Here is a 15,545-nt window from a genome sequence, read left to right on the forward strand (position 1 = left end):
GAATGTTTGTCACTAAAAACCACCATGATGAAAAATAATTTCGTCACCAATGAAATTAGTTCAGTGACGAAATTTTTTGTCACCAATAAAACAAGATTTTGTTGCAAAAAATTCTCATTTTCGTCACCAAATAATTATTCAATACCATATTTATAATTTTAGTTGACGAATAAATTTGTCACAAATGTTGATCATTGATGAGGAAATAATTTCGTCACAATAAAATATAAAAGTGACGAAATTTTTCGTCTCCAAAAGTCATACATGGGTGACGAAATATATTTCATCGCAAATATATTTATATACGTGACGAAAAATATTTCATCACCAAACAACAAAATCAATGAAAACTTCCATATATGCGTTACAATAAATTTTGTCACAAAAAATGTTTATTAGTGATGAATAATCACTTTGTCATAATAACAAGTACAAATAACGAAACAAATTCGTCACTAAACCTGTTCCATATTTTATATTTCAATTTCAATTATTATTTCACAAATATCCCTGCTCATATCCCAATAGTCTTTTAATTGTACTAAAAAATCACTAGCTATTATACATCACTCTACAAAAAAAATCAATAAACAATTTATATTATAAATCAAAATATATCCATCAAACAACTTTAATAATATAAACCATTAAGTATAACAAAAAAATCACCAAAGCAAATCCCAAAATGAACTAACGTAGAATCCACAAAAAAAAAAAAAAAAAAATCAACACTCAATCTTAATTTACAACTACAACTAAGTATCAGTTCAGGAAACAAAATTCAATAGTTGATCTTCATTTGCACGTATACTTCCAAATGTCATCAAAAACCAATCTGCAAAGGAAATAGACAAAGAAAACATTAATATATTATCAATTACATCTAAACTCATATATAAATAATTTTATTTTATAAACCAATTTAGTAGAAATGCATCTGACAAATCAGAACTTCAAAGAGTTGAGGTGATCCTTGATGATAAAGCAACACAGATAACATAAGATGCCAAAAGATTGCAAGAATACCATATATCACTATCACTAATGGCAAAATATATGGCATGATATGGCACCTACATCGCATATTTCTTTATATACTAGTTGGACCCCCACGCGCTACGCGCGTGGGGGTCGTATTATCGTTGACATAAATAATATAACAAGGCAATGATACAATATTTTCTTCAAAAAAATAACATCAAAAACACAATATTTCTTATTTTATATCCTATTAATCATAATTACATCTTACATTTCATAAAATTATAAACCGGCAAACAAAATGGCCCCTTGTTATCTTAAATTGAAACTACGTGGGCTAGCTAGTTGGAAGAATTGCTTTTTGTCGTCTCGCTTTTCCTTCTCTCTAGCACCAACGCTGCCACTCCTTCCAAAGTTGGAGCTGAAAACAAATTCACCTAAGAGTTTTTCCTACGAAATTAATTAAAAAATAATAGTAGCAATTTGCTGGGTACATAACATAAATATTGCATTCATTGCTTTTATGAGCATGCCCTTGAGGACATACAAATAAAATAAGAACCACTCAAATTATCACTGAAAATGAAGAGTCAAAAGTAAACATGGATAATGCCATTACCTCAAGTCAAATAGAGTAATCATGATAAATTGCTCCTTCCATGGGGATGATTACTCTTTAGAAGCAGAGAATAGCAACATCCTGAGAAGTATATTCACAATCAAGCAATCAAAATATATCATCCATTCATGTAGTTCAAATATCATAGTAGATGAATGAATAGAAGGCAATAAAGACTTACCATTACATATAATATTTCTTTACTCATGAACAAGAGACAACATAACCATATTCTATAGTCCACTAAGTCCACTATTTGTTTAGTCTCAGCTGCAAAACAAAACACTGAACAATAGAACAAAAGCCTCTTCGGTGGGTATGATTTAAATAAATGGTTCAAATCACAAATATCAAGGGAGAACACGTTAGGAGTAATCCCTCGTGATGCCAGTTGTGATGTGACAGACAGATCCTGTTGACCAACCTCATAATCCCATCAATTACTCAATCCCATCAATTACTTTATCCCTCTTCGTTAAGTTCCCAGATTGATAGGTGCTACACCTGTTTCCAAAACACCCATCCAATACATTTAAGTTGCAAACCCATAACACTTAAAACGAACATTAACATGTGATACATGCATACAACAACCACAATAGAATAGAAACCTGAAATTTGGCCAGGTTGGATTAGTTAGCCATTGATAGAACATGTTTTTTTACTTAATGCCATCCAAGTACATGATTGGTTTGGCCAGGTTGGATTAGTTAGCCACTGCCACATTTGCTTATAGTTTTTTTTGTACATGAAGAAATGGCATAGTTAAGCAAATAATGGTAACTATGTGTTTTCATGAATGTATTAACATAGTTAGGCTTCTGTTGTGACTCTCCTGACCATCTACTCTCTTAATCTATTGATCATTTTCAATCTCACACGAAAATACACCGTCATTAGAATGAATATTTGTGAACAGTGTGGACATAATTTGAAAATGAATAGCTCAGATGAAAAAACTCATATAAGTAACAAATCTCAAATATCTTTGATCACGAGACATATAATTATCACTCTAAATAAGAACCATAATTCCAACAGTATAACATTAAGAACTTACCCAAAAATAGCTGGAGCAGAAGAGTTATTGACTAAAGAAGCCCCCATATTTGTGTAAAAATTTTACATACAACAAATCAGTTCAATAATAACCAGATGTCCCGTTTCCATCTCCATACTGAAATGAATCATCACACTGATTACTCTGTGAAGAGCATTCAATAGTTGCAGCTTGAACTACAGAAGCACATATTGGGTCAGAGTAAGAAACCAGAGATGCAGTTGACGAACTGGCAGTGTCAAAGAAATCAAGCTCAATCTGTACAATATGTACTTCAACATAGGCCTTATATGCTAGATACACATTTCTATTGCCTTACAATTACCAGACCTCAAACTCAAAGGGCATGAAACCTGGAGGAAAGGTTTTTTTAACCTAAAGTATACCAACACAAGAATATGGCTTGAACTCAGCTAGTGGCCAGCAACCACAACCATATCACACAAGGCATCAAGCATACCATCTCACATCAATCATTCTTTTTAATAATAAATTACAAATGGTTGCTAATCAGGTCCATCAAACCCTCATGATATGTTTGATTATTCACTATTCACACTTTCAAATCTCCATTTCAATAGGATAGTTATTATTGTTGGAGAGAAGAAACTTAAGAATGTGGGCATCAACGTGTAGACAGATACATTAAACATTAAAAATTACGTCATTTCTTATGTTCCAGAGAGTTCAAATGACAACAAAGGAATAAATCCCACAGAATTTTCATTATGTACCTAGTGCATGGAATAAAAAGAATCAATATATACCTAAAATATTTGTATTTACAACAGAATACACCGTCGTGGGTTTTTTGCCCTTTTTTCCTTCTTGTTGGTGAAATACAATCCAACACAAAAGTAAGGAAAAATTACCATCCAAAACATTGAATTGATAGGACCTATGCTGCAAAAATATCATTTTCATAGGATTTGTAAAAAAAGTAATAATTAAAAGGAAAAACACACAATTGAATGGCAGTGAGAGCAAAGAAAGAGTAAGTTATGAGTTGAATCTCAAATAACCATCAATACCAAATCCCGGTGTTATTGTTAATTGTACCTGGGTTTGACACACTATGTTATCAACTCAGAAAGTCCTTAATTTTACCAAATATTACCAAAAATGTTCTTAGGTCATAATAAATGAGGTTATGAGTTCATAGAAACATTAAATCAATCATTTAGTGCAAACAACCCATATCAAAATCAAGCTAAACATTGATATAAAACTAAAAACAACCCAAATCAAAAATCTAACAAAACATAACACACCAATTCCCAATTCCAATGAATTGATTGAGCTCGGATACCAAAACAGAGAGGGAGAAACACAGAATAAAAGAGAGATTAGAGTCAACGAACACTCACCTGAACCCACTTGTTTGACTCTTATGGACATATTGTCAAACAGATGGTGTACAAAATTTGTGAATGCAATAACAAACACCAAGACAATACACAAACATAAAAATCCAATATCAAAATCTCTACATAAAAAAGAAAAAAGAAAAAAATTGCAAACCAGAAAATTACATACTCTGGTTTGAGAGCTAATATCACATAAAATATATATGGTTTTATATAATTGGTCACCAACTCACCACCACAGAAAGCTCTGTTGCCAGATTACATGGAAGTTATCAATTGGATAATAATTTGACACACTGTGCAGATTTCTTTTCCAGCACATAGGATTATGGATAATCAGAAGCCCTGCATCTCAAGAGAAAATAGTAAAGTCAAATAAAGAAAAGCGAACTAAGATCTAAGAAAAAAATTCACACATTGCTTGTCTTCGAGCAAATTATCTAGACAATTTAAGAAGTGTGGTTCAATCTAATTTTATCTAATCCAATTGTCACATTAGAAGTCGATGAATGCAGGAGAAGAAACTAATTAGGGTACTGGGAACCCTCTAATAGTTTGGCAAAATGTTCCAAATTAACAAATAAAAATCCAAAGTTTCCTAATTTGGAGCAAAATTGTTTCAATCTCATATATATAAAGAAATATGCATACAAATTGCTTTGGTAAAAACATATAGGGACGCAAATTCACACCAGTGCAAAAAAATGTGAGGGCAACCAAGGGTGAGATCAGCTGAACAAGCAAACAAAGAGCACCGCTTTCTTCTCAGCACACAAGAAATTTATGAGAGGCATAGATGGTAGGCTTTGGTTGGTTGGGCGATCGGCAAGATCAGGATGGAAGGAACACATACACATTCTGAAGACAGCTCATTGTTTCTATTGTTTCTACTGTCGTGTGTGTGGCTAAGCTCAAGGCCACGTAGCTGGCCCAAATTTGCTTTGCAAACAAAGAACCAACAGACTTGCACAAGAAGCACCGGTGTGACACCATTCGTTACACCACACTTACATTCTTTTTATATATGTTATAGATTACACACTGCTTAGCATTAGTTTCAATGCTTTCTTTTATATATTATATAGTGAACAAAGAATACCTTAATGTTTTCCTTGTGATGTGGACATACAGAATAGACGGGTCCTTTATGACCCTCAAAAGTATACTGCTAAACGATCAGGCCTTTTGCCACAATATCTTGATCGCAAGTATGCAGCTGTCCCACCAGCAACCACGACACCAGTAGCAAGTAGTATTGTTTTCTTGTAGAAGAAAAGAAAAACTATGGGCCCACCACTGACAGAATGAAAATAGAAGGATCATACTAGAAAAGGAGTCACTCAAAAAGATGGTTCCTAAGCAATGAATTTACAGTTGATGCTAAGGACCATCCTAAATTTAAACAAGTCTTGAATTGCCTCATATTAGGTTAAATCTCGATAGACTAAAATTTTTAAATGTTTTTAATTATTTCAGTAAATTTTGTCAAATCCTACCAGACTCCACAAATTCTCATTCAAACAAAAACTATTATTTATTTTCTTAGTAACAAATAAAGCTATCACTAAATAGCACCAGAAGAGGTGCAATCCAAATAGGCATGGGCATACAAAAGAGACTGCCTTGAAGGTCACATATTTAGCCTGTAATGCAAGTAGTTGAAACAAAACCCTTCATTGGAAGCCATGAATACAAAAGAGCATACCATGCTTAATCTTGTGGACCAGGATCTCATCCTCCTCAATGTAGGTCTACACAATTATCTCTATACAGTCCACCAAACACTTGACATTCGAATTATGGCCCCGTTTGGCACCTTGGTTTTTTGACTAATAAAGGCAAAAAGCTACTAAAAAGACCAAAGAGTCAAAATTACTAAAAAAATCAAATCAAACACACTAGTCATTCAAGTTTTTTAATACAACTAAAAAAAGTCATTCCCAAATACATTAACTTTTTTGTTATACTCAACAAGTCAAAAATTCACTAAAAATGCCAAACCCCAAACGAGGACTATAACTTATTTGTCTTGCTGTTGTTCTAATTCAATAAACGAGTCCAATACAAATCTGAAATTCACCAAAGTTTTGCACATATAGGTTGTGTACAGTTTCACCATCATAGTTTAATAACAGATGCGTGATAATATATTTTGAGAAGTTACGTAATCCTTTACAAATTGTGTACACAATGAATCAATTTTACAATGCAATGAAGGAGAATTAAAATGCAAGTCTTGGATTTGTGATGGAAATTTTTTCAAACATAACAACTCAAACCTGGTGAACTAAAATGACCCTTCAACTCTAAAATACCCAACAATATGGCAATGTTTCACACAGGTATTTTATCAAACACAAGGGCTTCTACACCGTCTCCCTCTCCCAACCCTCTTTTGGCTCCCCAACTTCTTCATTCCCCTTAGGAACCCCTATCCCAGCTGGTTACACTTCCCCTTCCGCCTCTTGAAACAGCCCCTCCAACCCTCTACTACCATAGATCCATTGCCTCCTTCCCTATTATCCACAACCACAAAACTACTCTTTTTCTCCACTACAAATCTAAAATGCCTGCCCTTTCCCTCCCTACTAAAGCACCGCTAGCCCTCCTTCTCTCACACCGCACCTCCGTTACACCATTCCATCCCCACCACAGCGCCACCACGTTACCGAAAACCCTTATCCCACCATTAAACAACTACGAGAGAGAGAGAGAGAGAGAGAGGCCATACCTTTGTGTGATTTGCAAGAGAGGAATGAGACGAAAACTGGAGCACCAAAAAAAAAAAAGGGTGGGGGAGAATCAATGGGGTTCCTTTTTCCCCTAACCGCCAAATCTTAAAGTTCCCCTTCAAGATTGGTTGGTGAGAAAATAATTTTGTCATTACAAATTTTAAAATATTAAAATTATTAACGATGAAAATATATTTTTTATTAAATAATTTTAAAATATTTAAAATTAATTTTTTTAAAAAAATATTTAAAATTATTTGTAACGAAAATATATTTCTCACTGATAATTTTATAATTGGTGATAAATTTTTTTTTGATTAAAAATCTCAAAATTTTGGCGTCACCCAAAAAAAATTACAGGAAAAATCTTTGGTGACGAAATTTAATTTTTCTTCACCTAAAAATAAGTATTTATTAACAAAAATAAATTTCGTCACCTATTATTTTTACTTTTTATTATATATGACAAAATTTATAATTCGTCACGGATTATTCTTATTTAGTGACGAAATATTTTTTTCACTACTTTTCGTCACCATAAGTTTAGAGAGTTAATTAACTTGTGTTTTTGTTTTGAGAGAGAGAAAGAGAGAGGGGAGAGAAAAATTGATAAACAAAAATAAAGGGGGAAAAAAGTTAGTAGTCTATTTTTTCAATTACCGCCCAATATGTTAAAATTTTTCCTCTAAAATTGATGACAATATAATTTCCTCACTAAAATGTCTCAAAATATTAAAAATTATTAGTGGTAAAAATATATTTTTCACCAAATGGTCTTAAAACATTTAAAATCAAGTTTCTCAAAAAAAATATATACAAAATTATTGGTGACGAAAATGTATTCCTCGCTAATAATTTTATAATTGGTGACAAATTTTTTTCTCACCAAAAGTCTAAATTTTTGGCGCCACTCAAAAAATATTAGCGGGAAAACCTTCAGTGACGAAACTTAATTTTTCCTCATCTAAAAAGAAATATTTGTTGACAAAAATAAATTTCGTCACCTATTATTTTTATTTTTTTATTATACGTGACATTATTTTATAATTCGTCACGGATTATTCTTATTCAGTGACAAAATTTATTTTCTTCACTACTTTTCGTCACCATAGGTTACTTTTGTTGTAGTGTATTTCTAGAATCTCACTAGACTTTTCAAATATGCATTGCATTAGCACCATTCCTAATAGTCTTATCATTCTTGTGCCGATATAGCAACACTCATTTTGAGCCACACAAAAGAATCATCAATCGCACAACACCGATTACAGTAATTATAACCCATACTACTTCTCAAGAACTACTTCTAGCGTTTAACGATTAAGTGTCTTTCATACTCATAAACTCTATACAAACCTTAATCATGTCACTCAATTCTTAAATACCACAAACCCCCTCATACATAACTACTAGCCTACGGTAACACTTCACCAACGCTACCCTCATCATCACAAAACACAATTCTCACCCCATCCTAAATCCCTCACAACATTCTATGTAACTTCAAACTAACCTCGTACCATTCTAAGATCTCACATCATCTCAACTATATTCCTAGTAAACCATACAAGTCGCACATTCCATGTTCCACAAACACTCCCATTCAATCTAAGACTCATAAGTCAATATACATCTCTACCAATATCTAATGTCTCCCTCATTACAGATTAATACCCTTCCGATAGCTCTCATTATCTCAATAACAACATCAGACATCAATAACCAAACTCTAACCCTTTCTTGAGACACTTACTTTTCCTACCTCAACATGAAACCAACCTAACATATAATCATACAACACATAAATATTGTTAAGCAATAAGCCACACAATCGAGTCAAGGCAACAAGGATGATCACTTGTCCCTGAACTTCTAAGGAATTCTCACTAGAAACCACATTGATCAGATGCATTTCCAATGAGATCTCAAAGCAAGTTAGCCGGCTACAAGCACTATCCATGAAGCTCAACCCATGTTCACACAATGCAACACAAAATGTTCTCACCTCCTACTTCTATATGCACCCATCCTCACTAAGCGAAGCCAACCCATTGTGGTAAAAACCACTTCCCACTAGCTTTAGGCATTCAAACCCGATTAGCTCTAATACCAAGTTATCACGCCTCAAATTTTAATCACTCGGAAACATTACCAAAGCCTGTAATTTAGGTCAATTTTTTTTTTTCCACAAATATGTTTATTACCCTTGAGTAATAGAAACAAAATAATACAAGTTCTCTCTCTTTCAATGAGTATTATAATGACAACAATACATGCCAATCTCCTACTACGAAGCTACAAATAAATAAATACAAATACAAGATCCATTTCCTTTATATCTACCATGAAGTTATACAAAGGGACTCAAGGACTCCATAACTCCTCAATCAAAGAATCCAAACATTCTTCTTGTAAAAGATAAAACAACAAGGGGTGAGCACTAATGCCCAATAGGAATATCATAGTTCTGAATCAATAACTAACACACAAATAGAAATGATCATGCATGCAGGGTGATACCATATAGTAGGGTGACATTTTATAATTTCAAAATATCATAAGTAAGGTACCCTTTTTCTCAAAAACTATTTAAATGCTTTTAAGAAAACCTTCAGCCATTAAAAATTATCCCTTAACCTTTGATAACCATAAATCCTTGTGAAACAAGCATATTTCAGAAACAACATCATTTAAAAATTATTAACCAATTCCCAAAATATTTCTCATTTAATTTCCATTTTTAATATTCCTCTTTTTCTTTCATTCTTCTTTTCTAATTAGTATATTTATTTAGAACTCCATAACTTCCAGTTCAAGTTCCCTTTTTGACTCACTAAAAAGTTTCCTATACTCAATTCATTACGTTCACCATAATCCTCTTATCCATTCTTAGGTTCCATTCCTTACAAATAATGTCTATGTGCATTTCCTCTTTATACCAAATTACACATCAATTTGCAATTTCACAGATTCATCACAAGTCACAAATAACATCATTAACTCAAAACACTTCTCAACACACATCACAACACAATCCTCCTTTTGCCGACTTACTACGGCTGGATAGCAGGTACCCAATCCATAACACTTTCTACCTTTCACCGGCTATTATATGACGGGAAGTGAACTCCCAAAAACCATTTTCTTCCAAAAACCATATTTCTCCAAAAAAACTCATTTTTTAACTTTTAAAAACCATCCCTCACATTTGCCGGCTACTATACGGCGGGACGTGGGCACCCAAAACATTTTCAAAAACCATCAATTTTTCCACTTTTGCTGGCTATTATATGGCAGGATTGTGTGGACACCAAAAAATTATTTTTCCACTTTTGCCGGCTACTATATGGCGGGACTGTGTGGACACCCAAAAATCATTTTTCTCACATTAGTCCAGCAATAAGCCTAGATAGGGCAATTAGGCACCTTTAATTTAAAACCACCCACACATTTGCTGGCTACTATACGACGGGACGTGGGCCCCCAAAAACCTTTTTCAACTCCCCGCGCGGGTACCAACACAACACCACCCAACACAACTCAACTCAAACTCAACACAACCCAACTCAACACAACTCAACATGATTCAATACAATTCAACATAGTTCAACATAATTCAACATGATTCAACACAATTCACTTCAATACCACTAAATGTAATTCAACATAATTCAAATTGAGCTCTTAAATCTCCATTTCATCATTTCATCTCAAGGCTCATGTTATCTATATCATTAACAAATCGTTTTCCCCAAATTTCATTTCATATTATAGCATGATTTACAATATTCATAATAAAGGTTCATTCGCTAATTTTTAACATAATTTTCAAACACTTCCAAAATTCAATTAAACTTGTATATATATAATTCAACCTCTCAATTTCATGATTCTACTTTCAATTTAGGAAAAATCATTAATTATCATCATGAGTTAACTTAGGGCTTTCAAAAAAAATCAAGACTTTCAAGAAAAATTAAAACTTCTCACACCACTACTTTTTATTTCAATTTTCCCATTGATTATACTCCTAAGGTTCATAATCCACAATCTTAACCCAACAATTGAACCCCAACACTTCAAATCCCAAACCCCAAAATCTCATGATGTAACGCTATATGCTCAAAATGTAGATTTTGTATTTATATAATCAAAATACCACAAATCTATCTATTAATGCAAGTATTGAAGAAGAACTAGGACCCCTACCTCAAGAATCAAGCAAAAGAGCAAAACTTTGATGAGATTCCTTTACAAATCCAAACTTCAATCTGTTGGAAAGTGAGATCTTGAAGCCTTCTTCACTTTTTAGTAAGAGATCTTGGCCAAATCTTTGACAAATTTGAGGTATTTGGGTCAAAATCTCTACGGTTTTTGGGTTAAGGGTGAGAGGGATGAAGAGAGAGGATGAAGGTGTGAAGAATGATCTAGAACAGTGCTTTTAATCTTACTGAATTCGCACAGTCCGCTCGAGTGTCTCTTTCCACGCTCGAGCGTACATGCTTCCAGCACAGATACTGAAACTTCAAATGGGTATAACTCTCTCATTAAGACTCCGTTTTAGGTCGTTCTTGTGTCCAAATCGAAGCCTCGGAAACAAGCTTTACAATGGTTTTAGCCTCACATCCAAATTCAAAGTGTGAAAAAAGAAAAGGGCAAAAGAGTGATGGCTGTTCGTAGGAAAATTATCCAAATTAAAATATTTGGTCCAATCTTACTTTACCAACATGTTACCACTTCAATTAATACCCCAAAATAAAATAGAGAGGCTACAAACACAAAAATAAAAGGTCAAAAACAATCCCACTAGTCTCATAAATTCAAACTCAACCAAGCAGACCACTCGAGCGTCCAATCTTGCGCTCGAGTGCGCAGACCAACAAAGTCGTCCGCTCGAGCGACCACTCCTACGCTCGAGCGGGAATTCACAACTCTCATAATCTCGGACAGACTGCAAAAATATTGGAAGCCTCACAAGTTCACTCAAGCGTCAACTCCCCTGCTCGAGCGAAGGGAAAAATTCTAGATCATTACACTAATTAATTTTGACCTTGTCTGGGTAATTTGGACCTTTGGTGTGGTTTGGGTTGCAACAGCCCAGGTTTTTTGTCTTGGTTTGGTTACGCCCGCGACCTGTTATGTTAGTTGATTGAGCCCACTGTCTGTTTCATCGCGCCTGTAATGTATCGTGTATATAAGCTGTCTGTGTGTTCAAAAAGTCACCTTTTCGAATCTTTTCTCTCTCTTCTCTTCCATTTCCGCCATTTTCGACCCATTTAAGCTTTCAAGCTTGGGTTTCATCTAGTTTGAGTGATCTTTTACCCCTAGTTTTTATGGGTGTTGATTTCTAACCTCACAACCAAACAGAGAATTTGGCTGGAGAGCACGCGATAGAATAGATTAAGCCAACAACTTGCCAACAAGGAAATAAGAATACAACGGTGGTTCGTCCACCCCGGGGTACTTCAACGATCAAGTTAGTCAATCTTATCTCTCAAAGATATCAATCAAGTACTTAAACTCACACAATCAAAAACATACCTTAGACCTAGGGATGTCTTACTTTTGTGGCCATTAGTGCCTCATCCTCTAGAAGTCTCACTTCATAGGACTTAAGCATAATGCTTATCTCAGACTCTTAGCCAGATATGGATAAACTCCTCAAGAGTCTTATCCCTATCCAAACTAAGTGCATCATTCGTCTAGGACTCTTGTCCCTTATCCAAATATCTCGGATTCTGGTATTATCACACCGTATCTCGGTAATACAGCATCCACCTCGGCATTCTAGCTCCTCCATGTGGCACCTCAGCTAAACCTTGGCCACATGGCAAGACCTCAAAATATATCTCTACAACTATCCCCTAGGTTCTATTACTTCGGCAATCTGAGGTGATGAAACCTATATCGTCTGATCTCCTATCATATTGGCAAAGTAACATGCCAGAGATAGTCTTCTGATCGAGATCATGACTCGTCGGCTTCAAACAACCAAGACTTAAGTGTCCACTCATTATGAACCTCATTCTTTCATCTTCTCAACTGAGATCGCATCAATAGCTGAGGTCAATACGCCACTAATTCAAGAATTCCAAGAATCCCAACTGCCCATGAGCTGTCACACACCATTTTTCCCACCGTTTCATCCACGTGTCACTGCCCCATTGGTTCGTACTTATCATGCGTCATTATGTCACATCAGTTTTGCCCACGCCACCTGATGTCAGCACAGGCACTCCCACTAATTTATGTTGTTTGTTTGATTTTCACTGGCTTGTTGTCTCCTTGTGCTGAATTTTCTCTAACATCTGCATTTTCTCTGACCATAGTAGAGTCCAATTATTTTTTGTGGCTGTCTTGATTTTATTCTTTGTTTAGTTGTGTGTATGCTTTTTGAAAATTTCAAGAGGATTTGACATCTTTAATGCTGAATTTTCTGCCATTATACTGAATTTCCTGTTGACATCTTTATGTTTTCATTGTCTAAAAATGGCAAAATACAGCAGCAGCAAAACACTTGAAACACCACAAAAGAAACATAAAGTCATTGAGTCTTCTAGTTATGAGCTGAGGTCAAAACGCAGCAGCAGCAGCAAAACACTGCAAACAAAATAGAAAGTCTCTGTCGTTGTCAGTTATGAGTTGAGATCTAAAGGCAGCAGCAAAACACTAGAAACATCACAAACAAAACAGAAAGTCCAAGTCGAAGAGGCAACTAGAATTTCCAAAATTAGATTCACTTTGAAGATCACAAAAATAAAAGCACATTCACATCAAAAACACAAAATGTTAATTATTAAACAAAAACACAAAGAAAATCAATGAGCAAATTATTCAAGTAATTTTTGAATCCATATATCCAATCTAGATAAATTAAAAAAATTAAAATAACAAACTCATAATAACATGTAAATATAAAATTCTAATTTTCTCTGGAATACAATGACAAATTATAATTTCTCTAGACTACAAATAATAGTCCAAAGAAATTTCCACTAGTTTGTCTTTATGGATAAAGTGTTTTAGTCCGGAGAAATTTTCACTCGTTTGTCTTTATGGATAAAGTGTTTTAGTGCATGGACCTACGAACAAAGAATATTTGAATTTGAATTTTTGTCTTGAGCACCCTTTTTTTAATATTTTATACTAATTTTATACCTTTTATGTGTATTTAGATTAGGAGAATCTAAAAAGTAAAAAAAATTTACTAAAAAAAATATGAATTCAAAATATAGAAAATTATTTTTGAAACTCCAAACCAAATAAAGTGATTTATTTTTTGAAAAAAACAAATGCCACAAACACATTGTTTAATATTGGGATTAGTGCAAAAAATTGAAAATGGTTAAAAAAATAATAAAATGTTTTAAAATGAGTGAAAAGTGTTTTCGGTTCAACATTTTTTTGGTCTTATTACTATTATTTTTTTAAAAAAATTTCGCCTCTGAAGCCTTTGTTAACAAGACTCTTTAAAAAAATTAAACAAAAATAAACCACTGATTTTTTGTGGACATTTTTGTGGTAAAAGTACATATTTTGTAATTAATATTACAAAATTTTATGATAAAATTATACATTTTGTGATAGGGTGCATATGATACGCACCAGCCATAGCGTTTTCCCTTGAACTAATATAATACTACACATCCTTGTCATTCATTTTTTCGAACACAAATATGATTAATTGAATTAGTTATGATTATTTGATTATTTATTTATTAATTTTGATAATATAGACGAATGAGCATACAAAATGAATGATTGAGATTATCAAAACAAGACCTATGATAAGCCCACAAGCCTGAACATGCACCCTTTCAGATCTTGATTTCAAGAGAAATTAGACTTTTAGGGCCTGTTTGGTAATGTTTATATTTAGAGGTAATTACAAATTAGTCTCATTAAGGAAACTTAAATACCATTAAGTTCTATTGATTTTGTATTCAATGATAAATTTATCAGTCTCTCTTATTTTTATGAATAAATTTACAGTGACAAATTTATCAATAATAATTTATAGGTGAATGCGTCTAGTCAATAGGACCAGTTCGTAAGTACCTCTTATATTTATTGTTTTTTTGTTATATTTACATAAGTTTTGAAAACTATAAACAAAACTCGTTTGATTTTTCTTTTCATTTTCAAAGAGTACAAAAAAAATTGGTTTTGTTTTCTATTTTTATTATTATTATTATTATTATTATTATTTTTGATATTTCTTCTTCTTTCTCCCATTCTTTCCAACTACCATCTATTACTCTTCCATCTTTATCGATCTGATCCTCATCTCAATTTTTTTTTAATATAATAAAATTAAAATATTAAAATATTATACTTAATGTTCATTTTTACTCATTTATTTATCCTATTATATATTTGGATAAATTACATTAATAGACCCTATAATTTGGGATTCGTGTCACTTTAATCAGGACTTTTCAATTGTGATACATTTGATTCTGAATTTTGAATTTTGTTTCAAATAAAGACAATTGAAGATATCATTGCCCAATTTCAAAGACAAAGTGATCAATTTAATAAAATATAAACTAATTTGACAAAAATAAATGATAAAAAATATTTTTGAATATTTAAAAATAATTTTTACTCACCAAAAATAAAATTATGTAAAATTAATAAATATTTTAGATATTTATTATTATCTTTTTATCAAATTAATTTTTATTATATGTTTGGGCGGTGATTATATAATGGGTGGATGATGATCTTGTTCCAAATTATTTATTTATTTATTTATTTCCTCTTGTTTGAAGATTGTCTGTTCG

The 15,545-nt window shown here is 33.0% G+C and overlaps 1 long non-coding RNA gene across 1 annotated transcript; it reads right to left on the reverse strand.

The window, feature by feature from the left end:
• Positions 1 to 716: 716 nt before the first annotated feature.
• Positions 717 to 1,942, reverse strand: LOC145823304 (uncharacterized). Its single transcript, XR_014365592.1, has 3 exons — positions 1,782 to 1,942; positions 1,601 to 1,681; positions 717 to 835 (listed from the first exon to the last, which is right to left on the reverse strand). It is a non-coding gene; the product is annotated as an uncharacterized LOC145823304 (long non-coding RNA).
• Positions 1,943 to 15,545: the final 13,603 nt, after the last annotated feature.

Source organism: Camellia sinensis, chromosome 4, assembly GCF_055761805.1.
Source record: "Camellia sinensis isolate YWXY chromosome 4, ASM5576180v1, whole genome shotgun sequence".
NCBI lineage: Eukaryota > Viridiplantae > Streptophyta > Magnoliopsida > Ericales > Theaceae > Camellia > Camellia sinensis.